The sequence below is a fragment of the Macaca fascicularis genome, chromosome 1 (genome assembly GCF_037993035.2).
Source record: "Macaca fascicularis isolate 582-1 chromosome 1, T2T-MFA8v1.1".
Taxonomy (NCBI): domain Eukaryota; kingdom Metazoa; phylum Chordata; class Mammalia; order Primates; family Cercopithecidae; genus Macaca; species Macaca fascicularis.
The window spans coordinates 24,432,368-24,454,288 of NC_088375.1; the positions used below are offsets into that span (position 1 = coordinate 24,432,368).

The 21,921-nt window shown below is 37.0% G+C and overlaps 2 long non-coding RNA genes across 3 annotated transcripts in view; one reads left to right on the top strand and one right to left on the bottom strand.

The window, feature by feature from the left end:
* Nucleotides 1-21,921, bottom strand: part of LOC107128767 (uncharacterized) — a 134,447-nt gene that overhangs the window by 72,922 nt on the left and 39,604 nt on the right. The gene's annotated exons all lie outside the window — the stretch shown is intronic.
* Nucleotides 306-7,621, top strand: LOC107128766 (uncharacterized). 2 transcript variants are annotated; one of them, XR_012418211.1, is made up of 3 exons: nucleotides 306-376; nucleotides 5,463-6,034; nucleotides 7,125-7,621. It is a non-coding gene; the product is annotated as an uncharacterized lncRNA (long non-coding RNA). The 2 variants fall into 2 exon arrangements; XR_001488368.3 differs by having other exon boundaries at nucleotides 5,463-5,854.

The window sequence follows — 21,921 nt, forward strand, 5'->3', positions numbered from 1 at the left end:
CTTGACAGATGTTCTGTGGTCTAGTACTAAACCGTTCTTAGAGTTTTCTCTCACAGTTGCAATACTGTTTGGCTCCAATATTGTTTGGAATCTGGAGTTTGCTGTTAAATGAGAAAGTGGAATGGAGTTGTATGCATTCAGGCTTTTGTGCTGCTGTTCTCAGCAGGGGGCCTGGTTAATGTGTGATGCTCTCTTTTGGTGCTGTTTGGCTCCAGTGTTCTTTGGAGTCTGGGGAGGTTTGTCCTTTAAAAATCAAACTGCCATGGAAACTGCTTTACCTGAAATTTTGGTTCACAGCCTTCCTTGCATAATCTATTGGGGCAAACAAAGTAAAACCAGCAAAATGGCATTGCTATCTCATGGCTAGGATTCTAAGGTAAAAGTTATTGAATCTTCATTCGTGTGTGTATATACCTGTCTACATGTGTTTATTTGTATGGATACTTATTGTTATATGTTGTGTCTACCAAATTGGCTTATAAGTAAGAGTGCTCATAAATTAAGTAAATTAAGCAATTTTCAAGTTCACATGACTTAAGTATAACTTTACTAAACAAGCTGATTTTAAAATTATTGGTAAAATAAAAATGGAAATGCTTTCAGAATTGTCAGCATACATTTTTGTCTGGATTTTATATTTGTCTCTGCTAGATATTTTAAGATATCAGGGTTTGGCAAACAAGGTTATAAAACTACAAACCCAGCCAAAACAAAATGATCTTGGTTTGCATGCCTCTTTTTGACAAATGAGAATAATTTAATGTTTGCTAAATCTTCTGAGTTATTGGCAAAATTACCCATGTATTTAACTTTGAGACTGTTACTTAGGTTTAGGTGAGCACCTGATGTTCATTGGTATTAAAAACGTGGTTAACAAGGAAATAACTAATTTTAAATTCTAGTGTCTAATGTCTCAGTTTACAGAAGTAATCTAGATAAACTGCTAAAAGTAAAAGAATTGAGTACAGTGAATGGAACAAATATTTTAGGTAAATTTTTTGTGTAAATTAAAATCTTAAAATTATTTTTGATGCTCATTTAATATCTGGATCATTTCCAATTAAAAAAGAGTTATGATATGAGGAAATATGTTTCTAAAAATTGTGGAATTGTTCTTATCTATACATGCCCATATGTGACAGTTCAGGACTTCTGGCTTCTTATGGTTTCATTAAAGTTTTAGGTTACTAAGGATAAGAATTCTAGCTTATGCATAATTCTGTATACAAAATGTGTCAGAAAGTGTTGTGTTATTAGTGAGAAAAAGAATACTTTTGCCTAATTCAGAAGTTACCTAAAAGTTAGTTCAAATCACAGATTTGAAAAGGTTATTTTTGAACAATGTAGTAAGGAACCAGTAAGTAGGGGATGACAATGTGGAAAAGTTTAGATAATAAAATATTCTTTAAAACCTGATAGAGAATTGAATATATTTGCTTAATTAACATTTTCATAGTTAAGGGTTTTAGTCTTGATTAAAGTAAAATGAGAAATATTATAAAGAAATGCATTGGCAGTTTGGCAATCCTTTTTTTAAATGTAGTTAAGCATGAATCCAGATTTAGTGTGGAGCCAAATTTCACATACATGCTCGCATTACTTTACACTATGTTCATAGTTTTGTGTGGATAGTGCTGGCACTGGCATGCTTATTGGTCATGTGCCCAGAGTGAATTTCTTGATTGTACAAGATGTATGGTAATATTGGTAGGCTTAAGGCTATTGAATTGTGTATCAGGAATGAAACATTCACTCTGTGGATTTTTGGGATAACACTCTAACCTCCAGTGTAGATTGACTAGGAAAAGCTTAAGGTTGGTTTCCTGTTTTTGTTTTTAATTTTCATTCATTTGCTGTTTATTCTCCTTTGGGCTTTGCATATGTATGTATATATACAAAACCATGATTTTTTTTTTAGGTTCTAATGGAAGGCTTTTATTTGGTTCTGTGAATAGTTATTTTGTCTCCTATGCATTTCTAGCAGGTCACCATTTGTTCTATTTATTAGGAATCCTTAGGCTACCTTTGTCAGGCCTGCAGGAATTAATGGAGCATGGAGCACACCAGCTTTTTAACTTTTTGGAGTTTAAGCTTCCTGATATGTTAGGTGTGTTGAGTATACTTTTGTAAATAGAATTTGAGTCATCTCTCTCTCTCTCTCTCTCTCTCTAATTTCTCCAAAATTTGTAAACTATTTGTGAACGTTCTTAATTCATAGTAATGTGTTTGTTTGCATACAGCCAAGCAAGGCTGCTAGGTCTGCTCAGGAGGAAAGAACCCAGAAATGCAACATGCTGGCAAAAGGGTAAAAATTTCTTACCATTCAGACTCTGGCCTCTCTCTCTCTCTGTGTAAACTTGTTAAATGAATGGTAAAAGTCACTGTTTACCTCCTCTGTAAAATTTGTATTAATACAAAAAAGAATTCTGAGGCTAGTCTTAAACTGTAGTGAATCTGGTGTGCTTTGTGTGTCTTTCTGTATTATTCTGTCATACAGGGGGTACCTTAGGATGAAATGTGTACTTAGGACCCCATAGGTCCCCTGTTCAAGACAGCTCAGCAAACTTGTCAGTCATGTCCTTGGGGGCTTGACCTTGTAACCATGTGGCCATTCTTTCTCTTTTCACAATGGTGTCCCAGGTTTAGGGTTTAATTCCTGGCTTAGGGAATGAGTCCTTTGTCATCTGTCTGTCTGTGTTTTTATATGTGTTGTATATATAATATAAAAGAGGTTTAATTAATTGGTTTAAAAATAAGAGCTTAAATCAAATATTTTGTCAGAAAAGTAAAAAGTGTAATGTCTTTTAATTAGTTCATGTTACTTAAATAATCTTTGGGAAATAAGACAGTTTTAAAGATTATTGGTAAAATAAAAATATCTTCAAAATGCAAACATTTGGTCTAAATTATGCAGGTCAGATATTAGGTTTGTTAAATGCTTTAAGGTCATATACTGCTTCTTTGACTTTTAAAATTTGTTCAGTTTATTTGAGCAATTGATTCTAGATAAGACCTGGGGACATGTGAAATTAGCCACATCCCCTAACTATGCAAAGAAAGTTATAAAGAAAAGATATTTTATATAAGATAGGATTTTGTATGGTAAATTATTGTCCTAAAGTAAAATAACTGGATGTTTCAAATGGGAGATGTTTAGGACAAGCCAGAAAGTCCAAGCATGTTATAGATGGTCTGTGTAAGTTGTGAAATTATTTATAAAAGAGAATTTATGCAAGAAATGTTGTACAATTTAAAGGAGATTAGGCCTCCTAAATGCTTCATAAAATGTCACTACTTGCCTGCTTTACAGCTGAGTAAGGCCTGGGACACATGGAGTTAGATACTGGAAAGAGATAGACCTTATCTGAACTTCTGTCTGGGTCCTAGGCTCCACACCTAGCACATAATTAAAATCCTGAACTTACCAAGGTTTTCACCCAAAGTAAAAGTCGCTAAGAGTTAACATTGTAACATGTAATTGAGATTACTGAAGAAACAGTTTTACATGAACAGTGTGTAAGCATAGTCAAATATGTTTTTGGTAAAAGATTATAAGATTGGGAATATGGATTTATTTTTTGCCTAAATGGTTAAAGGATTGTTTTAAGTTAGGCTAAAGCTAAATGTTTGAACAAACTGTGGAAGGTTTGTAAAAAAAAAATAAAATCTCATGAAAAATTCTGTGTGTGAACATATTGACTAAATTTAAGGGGGCATTTGCTGGTTTTTCCATAAATTAAACATTGAAATAAAAGCACAAACAGGGTTTTCTTAAAGCATTGATGTGCTCTTTAACAAATACTTGCAAAGGGTTATAAAAGGTTTATGAGAATCTCACCTTGTGGTCAAACTGATTAAGATTGGAAAGATTTGTCTATAAAGTTTTATTTAAAAATTGGGGTTAACATTAATAGTATACTAATGCAAGAGTAAAATTTAGTTTTCTCTCTTAAACAAGATTTTCATGTAATATTAAAAGATAATGGCTGGGTGTGGTGGCTCACACCTGTCATCCCAACATTTTGGGAGGCCAAGGTGGGAGGATCAACTGAGGTCAGGAGTTTGAGACCAGCCTGGCCAACATGGTGAAATCCTCTCTCTACTGTACCAAAATTAGCCAGGTGTGGTGGTACGTGCCTGCAATCCCAGCTACATGGGAATCTGAGGCAGGAGAATTGCTGGAACCTGGGAGGCAGAGGTTGCAGTGAGCCAAGATTGTGCCACTGAACTCCATTTTGGGCAACAAGAGTGAGACTGTCTCAAAAAAAAAAAAAAAGATAATTAAAGATTTTTGTTTGCCCTTTGAATAAAACTACTGAAATAAAGAAGGGAAAGACAAGAGACAGATTGTTTGGAAAGCCTTCCATCTATCAATGAGTAAAGGTTTTTGCCTTTAAAAAAAATTTTTTTGAGTCATTATTTGGCTAAATGAATGACTTGTAACCTGGAATTTTATTTCATAATATCAAGTGTTTTAAACCTTTAACATATTTGATAGGCTTCCCAAAATCAAAATTGCCTTTTTCTGACTTCTAACTTTGAGATGCTACAGAAGGCCCCTGAAGCTTCCAAAAGAGAGGTAAACAGAATTATTTGACATGTTGAGTTACATGAGAAGCACTGTCAAAAGTAGTTTTTAAAAACGTTTAATCTTCAGGTTAGGTTTTAGTGAATGATATTAATATATGTTACAAAATTGTATAGAATTTCTAAAATTTTAATATGTCTGATTATATGCTATCAATCATAATTATGGATATTATGTTAAATTATTGTAAACCACAGAAATAACCAAATTTCCTTGTCAATTGTATTTTTAACTATTTAAAGTCATTTCTACAGTTAATTACTTAATACTGATGCAGTTTCTGAAAATTTCACAAGCACAAAAATCCTAGAATATGGTGTCTTTGAGAAGGTTCAGTAAAGGAAGAAAAGAACCCTAAAAAGCACTCTTGAATACAAGTTTCTAATAACTTTTTAATCATATCATTTGAACTGGGTAAGAATTCCTGGAACCTTAATGAAAAGAGTAACTGGGTTATAAAGCTGCTAACCTAAGTAGAGCAAAAATTAATTAAATAACAAGAAAATACTTTGCCAGATTTTCATGCTAAATCAGCTGATACTTAAATTGTTTAGATACACAATTTGAATGAACTTCATGGTCTAAGAGTCAAATTACCTTTTTTAACCCATCAGTTACCAGTACTATGCACCTAATTTGGAGAAACGACTGGTATTCAAGAGGATGTAAGTCTAATGTTAATTAAGCATTGACTTATGAAGAACCATGTTGGCCACCTTGTCCTTCCTGAGTCCTTAAAGCTTTTATTATTAAAAGTTCTGCACTCTGTCACTCATTATGGAAAAGATAAAATGATACAAATTGAATATATTGGTGTGGTGACTTATAAATTGCTAAAATAGTTTATAACCAATGTTTCATCCCATATTCCTAGGAAAACAATTAAAGCTTCAGATATATGTGATCACCTGATGGACCACTCAAATATTTTATAAAGGGATTTTATTCAATTTTTACCTTCAATGCATGTTTTCTGGTTATATAAATGCTCTCCCACACAAGAGGGCTGATGTTATAACACTAAGTTATTATGCCACAGTGCATTTTCATCTGGTAAAGAAAGCTTTTTATGATTCACTGAAGACAATCAAGCCTTTCACAATCTAGAACCCAAAAATTGGATCTTCTGAGAACATCAGAGAAAGACTGTCCTTGCCATCCACATTGCAGCCAAAGTTTGGAAACTTGAACTTTGGGTTCATAATCTCACAACTGAGAAGTGTCCCTCCACACTCATGGAACTGTACACCCGTTGGAACCCTTAAGGTAAAACTAACCAGGGAAGTCCCTCCTCAGAAGAAAACATCCTTGATGTGAACAGCTTTTCCCAAGATCATGGATCAAGGCTTCTACTATCATGAGACACTTACCTATGAATATTTTTTCTTGTTTATGTTTCTATGAACAATAGAAATGAAAAAGAGATCTGTTGTGTGCACTTACGAGGTATATTTTTTATTTGTGAAGGATTTTGCAGGCAGCCTTATACATGGATAAACTTATACTTTGATAGATAAAAGATTAAGGTCCAGTATAAGTCAGAAACTTCAATGGTGCATACGTTGCTTCATAATCAGTTAGAAACAGAACATTGGTTCACCCCTCTTAACCCACATTATGGGTTAAAGAGAACATGGCCAGGAGGCCTTCACTCTTATAGAAGGGCATCATTTGTTAGGACCTTTTTCCATGGTTTGGAGTAAACAAGTCAATGATTAGAATGTATCCCTCATAATGGGCTCTATAGCAGATTCTACTGTAAAGGCTATGGTTACACAACAGACTTTAAAGTTCTTTTGAAAGTTATGCTAAATAATATAACTGGCTAAACAGAAAAGTGTCTGGAGAACACAGCAGATATTATAGAGATTCAGTTGTAGCAGATTAACAAAGAGACTGCTTAGTTAAGCAAGTAGACTCTTTAGCTCATTCTTTGATCTCTTTGATTTTAGGATGTTTGGTTTATGGGGGCCCTGGGTAAGGAGCATACTATCTCCAAGAGGACAGTCATTATATAGTCATATTATAGTCATAATAATAGTCTCCCTGGCATGCTGTATTCTCCCAAAGGCTTTAAATGTTTGCATGCAGCCATCTCTAAGATGTCAAATGGTCTCTCTTCAACTGGAGTGACAAGAGCTGAAAGAAGTGTGAGACCATGAGAACACTGTAACCTATGAATGACATACTGAGACCAGAAACCCAAAATGATGGTAACTGAGAGTAGTGCTAAGGCTCTAAGTTTTGGTCATACTCTCCCTATATGAGGACCTGATCAAAAAGGGAGAATTAAATATATATATATATATGGTAGGCCATTGTTTTGGACTGAGCTCATGCACTAGCCCCAACAGACCAAACCAAACCAAAATGGAGTTGCTTGTGCTAAGACTTTAAGGAAACACACAGCTCCTAGAACAGACCAGGTTTTCTTTTTCTTTTGCAAATCTCTATAATAAACATTCCTGATAGCATAGGTATCCACACCCTGAAATTCCATTAAATCTTTTAACCAAATTCATTTTATCTCATCTAGAGACCGTCAAGCTTCATATGATCATGCGACAGGGGTTCCAGCCAGTTCCAGGTAAAGACACCACCCCTGGCCATCGTGGAGCTACCCTGCCTTCACTAGACAGAGCATGGCAAGAGTTCTGTGATCTCCAATAGGTAGTGACTATGCCCCAAGCCAGCATGAAGCAGTCACAGAAGAAAGAGCACCAGATCCGCCACCTCCCATAAAGATTTATGGAGATTACATCTTTCAGGGGGGAAATGAGGAAGGAGAATAGGGCCTGGAGACAGGGAACCTAAAGACTTCCTAGAATGAAATCAAATGGAAACACATCAGCTATTTCGGGAAATATCCTCTTTACTTACATAGGGCATATACCAAGTTACCAATGGAAATGTCTAGAGGGTATTTAAACCCCAGAAAATACAGTAACAGAGCTCTTGAGCCCCTATGCTCAGGCCCATTCCCACCCTATGGAATGTACTTTCATTTACAATAAATCTCTGTTTTTGTTGCTTTATTCTTTTCTTGCCTTTTTTGTGCATGTGGTACAATTCTTTGTCAAGATGTCAAGAACTTGGACATACTCTACTGGTGGCACTTCTTTATAATTTCTTACTGCTTAAAAGTCACATACTCCTTGTCACTAGGTTCTAACTTCCCTTAAATGTTTCCACAGATAGCATCTTTAATGTTAAGAAACCTCAACTTTTCCATGTGAGATATTTTTCAGATTCTGTATTCCAATGGGTCCACCGACACCAGCCAGTTTGAAAATCCTCTCTGAGGAACTGACTCAGTGCAAGAATGCAGTTTCTATATCTTTATGATTTCCTCCCCCATTCCCCAACCAATCACCTCCTTTGCCCTCTACCCATTGAAATTATCTTAAAAACTCCAGTTCAAAACCCCTCAGGGTGGCAGATTTGAGGTTTCCTCTCATATCCTCATTTGGCTTCCCTATGATTATTAAACTCTTTCTCTGCTTCAACCCCTGCTATTTCAGTGTAATGGTATGTTATTGTGCAATGGGTAATCGAACCTGGTGATCTTATAACAGCTGGCATATGTCTTGGAGTTCAAAGGCTAAACAGCCTGGAGTTTGGATGTGCAAGGGCAGAAGAAATGTGTTCCAGCACCAGGAGAATGAGCGAGAGGAAACTGTCTTTCCTTTTCTGTTCTATTCAAGCCCCCAACTGATTAGATGGTGCCCACCCACATTGAGAACAGATCTTCCCCACTCAAACCCCAACTCACTAATCAATCTCCTTGAGAGACACCATTACATGTGCACCAAAAAATAATGCTTTGCCAGTTCTCTAGGTCTTCTTTAATCCAGTCAAGTTGACACCTGAAACTAACCATCACAAAGGTCAAAAATCAAAAGTTTATTGTATTAAAATTATATATCATATATATTTTAAATTGTCAATAGGCAAGTTAAAAATCACGTATTAAACATCTCATTTACCTTTACCTTAAAAAACTTATGTATAAATGTAGAAGGATTAATAGTATTCAAAATTCACTACTTCCTAACCACCATAGTAATAATTTATTCAGGCAAGAATCAAAGTCGAGGAATGAAAGTACAATAAAGAATGATATATTCCCGAAGTAAATGTATTGTTTCAAAGTATTTCTCCACAAAATACTTACCAGTTACAAAGGGAGAAATGGTAACTCTACAGTGGGGAATCTTTGTAGATATGAAAGCAACCTAGTTATCAAATTAATATGTGATAATAATAGAACCAATTGGTATGTTTTGCCTCCTGATGTGATATGCTCAAAAATAATCTAAAATTATTTTGATGGTATTTCCAAGTATGCATAATCTGAATCTAATCACGCTAAACATCAGGGAACTCAAATGGAGGGACAATATACACATAACTACACAGTGTTCTTTAAAAATGGAAAGGTCATAAAAGGGAAAGACTAAGGAATTGTTCCAGAGTAAAGGAACAGATTAAAGGCAATTGTTAAAGACAATGAGTCATCCCTTTAAAAAGGACTAATAAAAATTTAAAATATTAGCAAACTGCTTAAGAAGAGAAAGCACAAATAGCTAACATGAAGAATGAAAAATTGGACTTAAATCAGAAAAAGACAAAACACTTTACAAAAGAAGATATCCAAAATGGTACTTAACATCATTAGTCAGCAGGTATACGCAAATTAAAGCCAAATAAAATACTATTATACATCCTGAATGGCTATTATGGAAAAATGAAAAATGACAAGTGCTGATGAAAATATAGAACAATGAGAACTCCCATATACTGCCACTGGGAAGATAAATTGATACAGCCACTTTGAAAAACTGGCAGTATTTCTAAACATGGAGAAATATATACTTGCAAATCAGAAATTTTACTCATAGGCATATAGCCAAAAGAAGTATATAAATCACATATTGACCAAAGACATGTAGTAGAATGTTCAGAGAAACTTTTCATAACATTTGTCATTTAAAAATTCAATGTAGAACAAATAATAAAATTGTCACGTAGTCACATACTGCCAATACTATACTACAGCAATAATAATTGATGATCTACAATTACACACACACAAAACAAAATGTTGAATGAAAGAAGCGTGAAACAAAATTAAATTTTGGGGCCCCAAACTCGTTTAGCTAAAAGGAAGAGTCAAGCTAGGAGCTGGGTTATGCAAACCTGCATCCCGCTTTTGCTTCCTAAATAAGACAACTACAAGATGAAAGGCTACACACCTCCCCCATATTTTGCTCAAAATGAAATTCCTAGCGAGCTGTTAAAATTTCACCAAGGCAATGCAAATCGACAGCTTATCTTTATAGGTGCAGTCACCCATGGGCCACCAAAATAAATTCTTATCTGATTGTTCCCCTGCCCCATTATGTCTATATCTTTTTTTTTTTTTAATTGAGACAGAGTCTTGCTCTGTCACCCAGGCTGGAGTGCAGTGGTGCAATCTTGGCTCACTGCATCCTCCACCTCTGGGTCAAGCAGTTCTCCCACCTCAGCCTCCCGAGTATCTGGGATTACAGGTGTCCACCAACACATCCAGCTAATTTTTTGTATTTTTAGTAGAGATGGGGTTTCGCCATGTTGGTCAGGCTGGTCTTGAACTCCTGACCTCAAGTGATCCACCCGCCTTGGTTTTCCAAAGTGTTGGGGTTACAGATGTGAGCCACCACACCCAACCTGATCTATGTTATCTTATGTAAACTGTAGATTCACTGAGCCAGAACAAAGGCATAAATGACATTTTTCCCTACCTGACTCTTGCATGAAAATTGTGTGCTTCTCAATATCCCACCCTTTCCTCTTTAAATTTGGAGCCCTCAAAATCATCTGCAGAGAAAGGCATAGACCTGTCTCTGGGTTTGTCCTTAACTTTGGCAAATAAATCTCCTAAAATGATTAAGATTTGTCTCATTATTTTTCTAGATTGACAGAAGCTAGACACAAGTGTATATATATCACACACACACACATATATATATCATTTATACATTTCTATACACAGCTTAAACTGATCTACATTGTTGGAAGTCCAGATATTAGTTATCCTTGATGAAAGGTGGTAATTGCAAGGGAGGACATGGAATATTATTAACGTTCTGCTTCTTGATCTGGGTTTTGGTAACACAGGTATGTTTCTTTACAAAAATTTATTGAGTTATGTATATTTTTTCTGCATGTATATTTTACTTCAATTGAAGTTTTTAAAATTATATTTATTTTACTTATCAGATTTTCAAGATAAAAAATTTAATAATACACTGGTCTACCAAGGATACAGAAAAATAAGCATCCTTATGCTTGTCGGCATGGGGGTAATGTGGTACAACTTTGGTATAAAGAGTGTTAACAGAGAGGAGTGCCAAGATGGCTGACTAGAAGCAGCTAGTGCATACCTCTCTCAGGGGGTAATGTGGTACAACTTTGGTATAAAGAGTGTTAACAGAGAGGAGTGCCAAGATGGCTGACTAGAAGCAACTAGTGCATACCACTTGACACAGTGGCAAGTAAACACTAGTTCTTCAAGTGGTTCATCCAGAAGGTCACATTGGGATTCATCCGGGAAGCATGGAAAACCATGGAAAGCAGAGAGGAGTGAAGCAGGACAGCCACCCCTGCTGGATTGGCACAGAACCAGAGGAGGCGCCCTACCATGGGAAAAGGGTGAGTGAGAGCCCCTGAGGAACTACATCTCCACCATGGACCTTTTCAATCATGAACACAGGAGATCTCCCTTGACCCTCCTGGACCTCCACACCAACATGGAGAGCTGCCTGGAGTCTGGACAGAGCCATGACTCAGGCCCATGTTGAGCCCCACAGGCCTTGGATCCCTGAATACCTAAGTGCCAGCTGCTGTAGCCTCACCAACAAGGGAGGCCAGACTCCTTCGTACACCCCTAGTATAGGGGCCACATCCACAGTGCTGAGGAGTAAATGGACTTTAGGCCCCGCCTCTGCTGTACCTTACTGGGCAACGCCCTCTGGCCTGGTTCCCCAGCACAGCCACCCTACCCTAGCCTGATCACTGTGGCAAATCAAGGCTCTCCATTTCTCTAGGACATAGGTCCCAGAGGAAACAAACAGGCCCACTGTAATTTCCACTATCACAATTCCTGTCCCTGCTGCCCTCAGGATGGGGAGGAAGCGAAGAGCCTGAGAACTTTCATGGACCTCCAACATGCCACAGCTGCCATACAAAAAGGCAGCCAAACTGTCTTCCATGTAGGTCCCTCCTCTACTACCCCTCCCAGCTTGGGACCCCAGCACAGCCACCCCACCACTGCCTATTCACTTCAGTTGGTGGTGGCTTGTCATTTCCCCAGGATGGAGCTTTCAGAGAGCACTGACTGGACTTCTGCCATTGCCACCGTTGTGGTACCAACCCTTGCTTCCCTGGGCTGGAGAGGGAATAAAGAGCCTGATTGCTTTGCTTGCATGTCCAACAAGCCACAGCCGCCCTATGGAGAGCCAGCCAGATGTCTTCCTCACAGGCCCCTACTCCCTCTGCTTTTCACCAAGCAAGGCCAGCTTAGGCCTGCAGTGCTGTTGCTCCACGCCCAGTTTATCATTCCAATTGGTTATGGCTCTGTGTTTCTCTGGAGTGGAGCCCCCAAAGGCAATTAACAGCCCTCTGACATCACCACCACTGTGGGTCCCACTCCTGCTATCCCCAAGCTGGTGAGGGAACTAAAAAAACCTGAACTTGTCCCAGAGCTGTGGTGTATAGCTTGGGAGTGCTAAGCAGGGATCTGTGATTAGCACTGAAGCAGGAGAGGAGCCCACACTCTCAGGCACTGAGAGAGGTGAGTCACGCAGGCTTGTAGGATAATACAGGAGCAAGACAAGCCTCCCTCTGCAGGGCCAGCCTGGAAAGTGTTGGCCTGTCTCCCTGCTGTGTCTTCTGCTTGAGGGAGCCCCATGGCCTGGAACATATAAAATAGAAATGCAGACACAGTGCCAAAGACCAGAAGGGGCTTCTCGAAGGCCCAGCAGCAGACCTGGTGAGGGGGTCACCTTTCTCCCCACTGCACTGTGCAGAAGGGCTGCAAATGCCAGGAAATACAAAGGAGCCATGCAGCTAAGTAAGAGCCTCTCTCTCGCCATTACTGTTAAGCACCATCTACTGGACCACAGGCCAAACTACAACACCAAAAATATTTTGCTAACGTATCCTGTGAAACCAAGGGCAAGAATTCAGTCACAACTAAAGATCCTGCACAGAGCCTTGACCCTCTGAAAACATCCAGAAACAAAGCCAACTGACTATATTCAACTTATTCCACAGTTAAGGAAACACCCACCAACCCTCCCAGATGAGAAAGGATTAGTGCAAGAACTCTGGCAATCCAAAAAGCCACAGCATCCTCTTACTTCCAAACAATCCACTAGCTCCCCAGCAATGATTCTTAACCAGTTGGAAATTACTGAAATAACAAGCAGAATTCAGAATCTAGATGGTAAGACAGCTCATGGAGATTCAGGAGAAAGTGGAAACTCAATCTAAGGAATTCAAGGAATCGAGGAAAATTATTCAAGAGCTGAAAGATGAAATCATCATTTTAACAAAGAACAAAACTGAACTTTTAGAGATCAAAATTTTTTTTTTTTTTTTTTTTTTTTTTGAGACGGAGTCTCGCTCTGTCGCCCAGGCTGGAGTGCAGTGGCGCGATCTCGGCTCACTGCAAGCTCCGCCTCCCGGGTTCACGCCATTCTCTTGCCTCAGCCTCCCGAGTAGCTGGGACTACAGGCGCCCACAACCGCGCCCGGCTAATTTTTTGTATTTTTAGTAGAGACGGGGTTTCACCGTGGTCTCGATCTCCTGACCTTGTGATCCGCCCGCCTCGGCCTCCCAAAGTGCTGGGATTACAGGCGTGAGCCACCGCGCCCGGCCGAGATCAAAAATTTACTACAAGGACATTATAATACAATTGGAAATATAAAGAGGAGAATAGACCAAGCTGAGGAAAGAATCTCAGAGCTCAAAGACCAGTTTTTCTAATCAACTCAGTTAGATAAAAATAAAGAAAAAAGAATTTTTTAAATGAACAAACCTCCAATAAATATGGAATTATGCAGAGACAAAATTTATGACTCATTGACATTCCCGAGAGACAAGAAGAGAGAATAAACAATTTGGAAAATATATTTGAGGATATAGTCCATAAAAATTTCCCTAATCTTTCTATAAAGGTTGACATGCAAATCCAAGAAATACAGAGAACCCTGGCTAGATTCTATACAATATGACCATCCCCAAGGCACTTAGTCATCAGATTCACCAAACTCAATGCAAAACAAAAAACAAAACAAACAAACAAACAAAAATCTTAAAGGCAGATAGATGGATCAAGTCACATATGGAAGGAGCCCCATCTGTAGCAGTCTGTATACTAACAGCAGACTTCTCACCAGAAACCTTACAAGCCAGAAGAGGTTTCCTTCTATTTTTAGTTTCCTTAAAGAAAAGAAATCCCAACCAAGAATTTCATATCCCACCAAACTAAGCTTCATAAGTGAAGGAGAAATAAAATCCTTCTCAGACAAGCAAATGCCCAGGGAATTCATTTCAACTAGACCAGCCTTACAAGAGGTCCTTAAGGGAGTGCTAAACATGGAATTGAAAGGACAGCACCTGCTAGCACATAAACACACTTAAGCACACACCCCAAGGAGACTATAAAGCAATCACAATCAAATATATACAACAACCAGCTAACATAATGATGACAGGATTAAAATCTCACATATCAATACTAACACTAAATATAAATGGGCTAAGCACCACACTTAAAAGGCATAAAGTAGCAAGCTGGATAAAAATATAAAATGCAACCATCTGTTGTTTTCAAGAGACCCATCTCACATGCAATGCCACGCACATATAATCTCAGCCCACAGACTTAAACTAAAGGGATGGAGAAAGATATATCACGTAAATGAAAAACAAAAACGAGCAGGAGTCACTATTCTTATATCAGATAAAACAAATTTTAAACCAATAAAAATTAAAAAGGACAAAGAAGGGCATTACATAATGGTAAAGAGTACAATCCAACAAGAAGACTTAACTATCATAAGTACACACCCAACATTCGTGCACCAAGATTTGTAAAACAAGTTATTCTTGGCCTACAAACAGACTTAGTCAACCACACAGTAATAGTGGGCCACTTCGATACTTCACTGACAGCATTAGACCAAGCACTGAAGCAGAAAGCTAACAAAGAAACTCTGGACTTAAACTCAACACTTGATTAACTGGACCTATAAACATCTATAGACCACTCCACACAGCAATCACAGAAAATGCATTCTTTTTATCTGCACATGGAACATATTCTAAGATCAACAACTTGATTGGTCATAAAGCAAGTCTCAATACATTTTAAAAAATTGAAATCATACTAAGCACATTCTCAGACAGCAGTGCAAATAAAAATAGAAATTCATACCAAGAATATCTCTCAAAACTACACAAAAACATGGAAATTAAACATCATGGTCTTGACTAACTCCTGGGTGAAAATAAAAATTAAGGCAGAAATCAAAAAATTATATGAAATTAATAAAAATAGGAATACAACATGTCAAAATCTCTGAGATACAACTAAAGCAATGTTTAGAGGAAAGTTTATAACATTTAACTCCTTCATCAAGAAGGCAGGAAGTTGGATTAACATTAAACTCCTTCATCAAGAAGGCAGGAAGTTGGATTAACATTAAACTCCTTCATCAAGAAGGCAGGAAGTTGAATTAACAATCTAACTTTGCACCTAAAGGAAGAAAGAAAAAAGGAACAAACCAACCCCAAAAGATCAAGGAAACCGAGAGTTTCTTCTTAAAAAAAAAAAAAAAAGATTAATACACCCCCCAGCTAGATTAACAAACAAAAAAAGAGAGATCTAAGTAAGTTCAATCAGAAATGACAAAGATGCCATTCCAACCGATCCCACAGAATTTACAAAAGAACCTCAAAGAATACTCTGAACAACTCTATGCATAAAAATTAGAAAATCTAGAGGAGATGGATAAATTTCTGGAAATACACAATCTCTCAAAATTGAATCAAGAAGGGATTGAGACCCTGAATACACCAATATCAAGCTCTGAAATGAAATCAGTAATTTAAAAATCCTACCAACTATAAAAAGCCCTGGACCAGATGAATTCACAGCTGAATTCTACCAGACACACAAAGAGAAACTGGTATCACTCCTACTGAAAGTATGCCAAACAATTTAAGAGGGGTGGGGTTCCTTCCTAATTCATTCTATGAAGCCAGCATCAGCCTAATACTAAAATCTGGCAGAGACACAGTGAAAAAAGAAAACTTCCAGCCAATATGCCTGATGAACATAGATGCAAAATTTCTCAACAAAATACTAGCAAATGGAATTCAACAGTACATCAAAAGTTGCTACGCCACAATCAAGTAGGCTTTATTCATGGGATTCAAGATTGGTTCAACATATGCAAATCAACAAATGTGATTCACCACAGCAACAGAATTAGAATAAAAAACCATATGATTATCTCAATACATGCAGAAAACGCTTTTGATAAAATTGAATATCCCTTCATGATAAAAACCCTCAACAGATTAGACATCAAAGAAACATGACTCAAAATAATAAGAACCATCTATGATGAACTCACAGCCAACATCACACTGAATGGGCAAAAGCTGGAACCATTCCCCTCGAGAATTAAAACAAAACAAGGATGGCCATTCTCACCATTCCTATTCAACATGGTACTGAAAGTCCTAGCCAGAGCAATCAGGTGAGAGAAAGAAATAAAAGGATCTAAATAGGAAAAGAAGAAGTCAAACTACCTCTCTTTGCTGAAATATAATTCTATACCTAGAAAACCCTAAAGACTGCCAAAAGACTACTAGAACTGATAAACAATTTCAATAAGATTTCAGTATACAAAATCAATCTACAAAAATCAGTGGCATTTCTATACACCAATAATGTCTAAGCTGAGAGTCAAATAAAAAATGCAATCCCATTTACAATAGCCACAATGAAAATGAAATACCCTTGAATATAGCTATCCAAGGAGGTGAAAGATCTCTACAAGAAGAACCATATAACATTGCTAAAAGAAATCAGAGATGACAAAAATAAATGGAAAAACCTTTCATGTTCAGGGATTGGAACACTCAAAATCATTAAAATGGCCATATTACCCAAAGCAATTTACAGATTCAGCAGTATTCCTCTCAAACCACCAATGCCATTCTTCAAAGAATCGGTAAAAACTATACTAAAATTCATATGTAACCAACAAAGAGCCTGAATAGCCAACGCAATTCTAAGCAGAAAGAAAAAAAAAAAGAAGAAGTATCACATTACCTGACTTTAAACTATACTATAAAACTATGGTAACTTAAACAGCATGATACTGGTACAAAAACAGACACATAGAGCAATGGAACAGAATAGAAAACCCAGAAATAAAGCCACACACAACCATCTGATCTTCAACAAGACCAACAAGAATAAGCAATGAGAAAAGGAGTCCCTTTTCAATACACGATGCTCGGATAACTGGCTAGCCATATGCAGAAGAATAAAACTGGACCTTACCTTTCACCATATACAAAAATTTAACTCAAGATGGATTAAAAATTTAAATGTAAGATCTCAAACTCTAAGAATCCTAGAAGAAAATTCAGGAAATACCCTTAGCAATACTGGCCTTGGCAAAGAATTTATGACTAAGTCCCTAAAAGCAATTGCAACAAAAACAAAAATTGAAAAGTGGGACCTAATTAAACTAAAGAGCTTTTGCACAGCAAAAAAAAAAAAAAAACTATCAATAGAATAAGTAGACAATATACAGAATGGGAGGAAATATTTACAAACTGTGGATGACAAAGGTCTAATATCCATCTATAAAGAACTTAAGTAAACAAGCATAAAACAAAGAATCTCATTTAAAAATAGTCAAGAGATGTGAACAGGCACTTCTCAAAAGACAGACACTTTGTGGTTGGACACGGTGCTTCACACCTATAATCCCAGCACTTTGGGAGGCTGAGGTGGATGGATCACTTGAGGTCAAGAGTTCAAGAATAGCCTGGCCAACATAGCAAAACCCCATCTCTACTAAAAATACAAACATTAGCTGGGTGTGGTGGCATGCACCTGTAATCCCACCTACTGGGGAGGCTGAGGCAGAAAAATCCCTTGAAGCTGGGAGGCAGAGGTTGTAGTGAGCCAAGCTCATGCCACTGCACTCCAGCCTGGGTGACAGAGTAAAACTCCATCTAAAAACAAAACAAAATAAAAAACAGACAGACACTTCTCAAAAACATACATGCAGCCAACAAACATGAAAAAATGCTCATCATCACTAATCATCAGAGAATGCACAGTGAGATACCATCTCACACCAGTCAGAATGGCTATTATTAAAAAGTCAAAAAACAACAGATGCTGGTGAGGCTGTGGAGAAAAGGAAACACTTATACACTGTTGGTGGGAATGTAAATTAGTTCAGCCACTGTGGAAAGCGATTTGGAGATTTCTCAAATAACTCAAAACAGAACTAGTATTCGATCCAGAAATCCCATTACTGGGTATATATCTGAAGGACAATAGATCCTTAGACCAAAAAGACACATGCACACTGATGTTCATCACCATGCTATTCACAATAGCAAAAACATGGAATCAACCTAGGTGCCCATCAATGGTCAATTGAATAAAGAAAATGTGTTACATATACACTATGGAATACTATACAGCCATAAAAAGAATGAAATCATGTCCTTTGCATCAATATGAATGGAGCTGGAGGCCATTATCCTAAGTAAACTAATGCAAGAACAGAAAACCAAATACCACATATTCTCACTTATAAATGGGAGCTCAACATTGAGCACACGTGGACATAAAAACGGTAGCAACAGACACTGCAAACTATTATGGCAGGGCAGAGGGGAAGGATCCATTTGGTTTGAAAAACTACCTATTCAGTACTATGCTTACTATCTGGGTGCAATATATCCATGTAACAAACATGCATATGTTTCCCCTGTATGTAAAATAAAAGTTGAAATTAAAAAAAAAAAAAAATTTAGCAAGATTTGTTCAGAAAAATGCCCTTCAACCCAGTAATCTAATTCTAGGAATTTACCTGAAAATACACTTTGGCAAAATTGTTCCCTAAAAGGGTAGTTACCTATGCATTGTTTGTGAGAGTAAAAATATGGAAACAAATAGTCCATAACAAAGAATTTATTGACAAATGAAACTGTCTCTTTAGCTGGCTATTGTATGGTACGAGTAGAAATCAGGTTGTTCTTTTGCACCAACGACCCTTCAAATACATCCTGTCAGCTAGAACTTAGATAAAAATCTCAGACAACTCTCAGAGATTTTCTAGTCACTCTCAAGTATTCATACACAGATTTATTCTCCAGGTGCTACAAACTTCCAGACCAGTCTAATATGAAAGCTTTAAGCAATCACTCAGTTTTAAGTTCTCCAAGGTGAGCTTCTTTCTGAAGTCTACCACATTTGTCTAGAAGAGTAAAACTCCCTCACATTTTCAACTCCAAAAGATATCAATAAGTGAAAACAGTAATACGCTATGTGTATAGTATGCTAAAATGTGTAAGGAACAAAAGGAATACATAAACTTATATATGCATATTCATTACCCAAGAAACAAATCACAATGATTGTCTCGGAATAAAAGAACCAGGTGGCTTACTTTTAAAGTGATGTAATTCTATACCTTCTAAATTTTTATCATGTTTTTCCAGTGCCTATTCAAATAATAATAATGAAATAAAAAGGAGGTCCAAAAAACATTGTCAGGTGAAAACAACATAACACTGTAACCTCATTTTTATAAGCCATATTTGAGCTGGTGATAAACGGGATTTTGATTTTAGTTTTATGTAGTTTTATGTTTTATAAATTATTGTATTATTTTAGTTTTTCAATTACATTTACATGTACTGCTTAAAAGTTCTGTAAGGATATTAGAAAATAAGTAACCTCTAAGGTCACAGCCCTTGGCTTGCTCTGATCTAATGAAGAAAGAAAAACCACTCAAGCAAATAGATACATATTTAGGAGAAACAACACAAAATGTAAATATCCACAGCTGATAATGTATATAACGTGTATTTGTTAAATAATTTAGTGTAAGGAAGCCTATCTTAGGTTTTAGCTAATGAGATGCAGATATTGAATGAGCAAGGGGGCCTGATCATAAGCAACAGATGTAGTTATTGTATTTTAATTTAATGAGCCTTAGAATGGCTGTGATGAAGACTAGAGAAGGGTGATCCTTTACAGGAGTCATGGCTTCGGAGTCCTAAAATAGCATTTGTAAAAGGCAAACCCTTGCTCTAACCTATAGTACTTTAGGAAACATTGTCCTTGTACAGCCACGAGATTCTTTGGCATGACAGTATTTCAAGTCTGCCTCAATTTTTTTACCTAAACTTAACAAAGTCATAAGAAATACCTTTCTACAGCAGATCACTGCACAAACTTTTTCCAATTCTAGCCCCTCCTACACAGCCCCGAGCAACTCACAACCAATTCCAAAGGGTGTAGGTGTAGGCAGGACAGGAAAAGAACATAATCAGCAAAGACTAGTCAGCACCATTATATCATTACATCCATCACTCTTAAAGGGTTTTGTTGTTGTTGTTGCTTCTCAGAATAATATGTTAGCATTATAAATTAATTCTACTTTTTTCTACTATTTTCTAATTCACTATTTTCATGATTAGTACATTATTTCTTTAAAAACTTAGTCTTTTGTTCACTAATATATTAGTCATATTAATTGTAGATAAATTTCATTTCATTCTTGCTTCTGTATTGTCTGTTTTTAAATTTTTCTTGTTTTAATCAGTTTAAGTCCACTGATTATGGCCTCCTTGCTTATTTTAAATCTGCAAGCTCAAACCATGTGTGTAAACAGGCCTATGGGCTGAGTCCTGGCCCTGTTCTGGGGAGTTAGATGCCGGGCACTGTCCTGTGCACTCTAGTATCACAGTGAGCAAGCCAGAGTGGCTCCCACTTCTACAAAGTCACAATCTGGAGGGAGAAAAGAAACTAAATACAGAAATCTTTACAAATGCCAAAGCTGCAAAACACAAACATTCCTATTTATGGAAAATATAAATGTAGACTCTAAATGAGACATTAAATAAAGTATTGGATGTTCAATAATGAAGTTCCTCTACACGAAGTAGGAGAAAACATAAACACAATTGAGAGAAAAAGATGTAAGAACATATACAGAAAAGATCAAAAAGCTGTCCGACTACCCTTTCATATTAATGAACTTAAAATTTAAGTTTTAAAAGTTATCGCAAGAAAAACTAAAACATGTGACAAGGTAAGTAACCAAAAATTAAATTGGAAAAGGTGTCAAATAATTTTTTTAAAAAATCTCTGGGTTCAGATGACCGTACAGCTGTTAAACTCTTTTAAACACTTGGAGATGCTGATTTCAATATTAATTGTGACCAAATGTATTTTAAATGTACAAATATTTGACTTCTACATAAAGAAAATGACATAACTTCTTCAAGAAACCTAAAGGAAGGTAAGAATATGAATGCTACAAAGTAAGACTATCTTTTAATAGATGTTCCAAACCCAAGATTTGTTCCACTTGCCCTCCTAGGCAGGCTGAAGAAGTGAAACATTCAACCTCTTCCCCACCAACCTGCTGTGCTTTCTGTTAGAAATAGCATAGATTTTAGCTGTGGTAGATTTATAGCATCGTTGTGGTTCTGAGCAGTATTCTTGCTGCAAGTAAAGGAAGTTATTGGTGCCTTCTCTGAGATCAGCAGCTCAGGAGTGGACCACGGAATCACCTTTTGTGATAGCACCCCTCTTGTCCTTCCACCCCGCACTCTTAAGGCTGCGCTGGCCTGGGTTGACTTGTAGCCTCTGGAAAGGATGGGAAGTTGGCTGGCAGTTCTCAGTCATGCTAAGGGCAAGGAAGATAAATAATTTTTAATAGGACTGTAGTATATTCAGAGTACGGAATATTATCCAGTGCTAAAGAGGAGCTATCAAGCTATGAAAGGCATAGAAAAACTTAAATGAATACTACTAAATAACGGAAGCCAATATAAAAAGGCTACATACTGCATGATTACAACTATATGACATTCTAGACAAAGCAAAACTATGAATACGTAAAAACATCAGTGGTTGCCAGGGGTTAAGGGCCAGGGAGGGATGAATAGTCAGAGCACAGAGGATTTTTAGAGCAATGAAACTATTTTATATGATACTATAATGATGGACA